The following is a 1,629-nucleotide window of genomic DNA, read 5'->3' on the forward strand; positions in this document are numbered from 1 at the left end:
AATTTTCCAAACGTGCGAAACCTGCGGGAATGAGTAAAACCAAAACGCGCAATCCCGCACCGAGATTCAGGACGTTATTAAACATATTCTATTATATAGAGATTTGTCAAATAAATTTCCACGACTTTTCCAAAGCTTTCTGGAGTTTTCATGACCGTACGAACCCTGTAATTGGCTATTTTTATTTTTTTTAAATAGTTTTGATAATTTCTGCTCCACTTTGTGTGGAGGTAGTGAGACGGGACAAAGTCCCTGTAAGATATTAGGGTATTCTATAATCTTTGGACTGGAGAGAGAGCTCAACTCTTCAGCGGATTATTCTATATTATATTAATGTTCCACTAAATTAATCTGTTACGAATTGAGGCGTGAACATGTGAGAATGTATCATTATCTTTGTAAATGTGCGCTCTTTTGGGCTAAAGGCATAATTGAACTGTTTAAAGTAGCCATGTGATCACAAATTAATCGGCGATTCGGCGCAGCGCAGATGTGATTTTAATACTTGTGTCCTTTTTCTATGTGAAAAATCATAAATTCCAGTTTATGCTGTTTGATTATGGCTTCGAAGGTCGTAGTTGTAAGCTGTTAGCCCCGGCTGACCCGTGTGCGCAGTTGAAATGCGGCTAATAATTTCTGACTGGCACATAACTGAACAAATGTAAACGGGTTAAGGCGAGGCCCCAGCCCATTCAAGCCCAATGGGAAGTCTGGCCATGGCAGTGAGGCATTCAGTGATCTGCTTTCTCTATCATGTGTTTGTATAACAGAAAAGCCAGGAGTGTGTCCAAGCAGTAACCTAGGAGTGTGTGCTGAGTTGTGTTCCCAAGACGGTAACTGTCCGAATGATGAGAAATGCTGCAGCAATGGATGTGGACATCAGTGTATGCCTCCATATAAAGGTATTTATATTGTTATATTAATGTGAATTCAGTTAGTTCTTAACATTTTTAAATGCAGTGAGGCATTTAGTGATCTGCTTTCTCTATCATGTGTTTGTATAACAGAAAAGCCAGGAGTGTGTCCAAGCAGTAACCTAGGAGCGTGTGCTGAGATGTGTTTCCAAGATGGTGAGTGTCCGAATGGTGAGAAATGCTGCAGCAATGGATGTGGACATCAGTGTATGGCTGTATCTAAAGGTATGTTATACTAATTCATTGGTCAGCTTTTTTCCCCCTATTACAGTGATTTGAGTCATTCGGTGATCTGGTTTCCCTGTTGTGTTTATATAACAGTAAAGCCAGGAGTGTGTCCAAGGAGATTCCTTGGAGTAGGATTGTGTAAAGGGTTGTGTGTCAATGACATTGACTGTCCGAAAGATCAAAAATGCTGCAGCACTAAATGTGGACGTGAATGTACACCTCCATTTAAAGGTATTTGTTATATTGATGCTTGGGTCCCCAACACACACCGTTTTTGAGTGTTTTATCATTTTCAACGGCAAAGTAACTGAATTTGGCCCATAGCACCATTTTCAAGCACATGGCTTTTCAGAATGATTAATACTATTTGAAATACAACTTGCTCTAAAAGTAAAACTTGTTCATGCTTTCAGTGTTTTGTGATGTTTGAGTTTGAATGCATCTAAATGAACAGACTAATTCTGACTATCTGTATCCATGCAGTGAG

The 1,629-nt window shown here is 39.5% G+C and overlaps 1 long non-coding RNA gene across 1 annotated transcript; it reads left to right on the forward strand.

The window, feature by feature from the left end:
* The first annotated feature begins 736 nt into the window (after positions 1–736).
* On the forward strand, positions 737–1,256 carry LOC107739419 (uncharacterized). Its single transcript, XR_001639994.1, has 3 exons — positions 737–902; positions 1,008–1,139; positions 1,236–1,256. It is a non-coding gene; the product is annotated as an uncharacterized LOC107739419 (long non-coding RNA).
* The last annotated feature ends 373 nt before the right edge of the window (positions 1,257–1,629 follow it).

The sequence above is a fragment of the Sinocyclocheilus rhinocerous genome, unplaced genomic scaffold (genome assembly GCF_001515625.1).
Source record: "Sinocyclocheilus rhinocerous isolate Xijiao unplaced genomic scaffold, SAMN03320098_v1.1 scaffold21336, whole genome shotgun sequence".
In the NCBI taxonomy this organism is placed as follows: Eukaryota; Metazoa; Chordata; class Actinopteri; order Cypriniformes; family Cyprinidae; genus Sinocyclocheilus; species Sinocyclocheilus rhinocerous.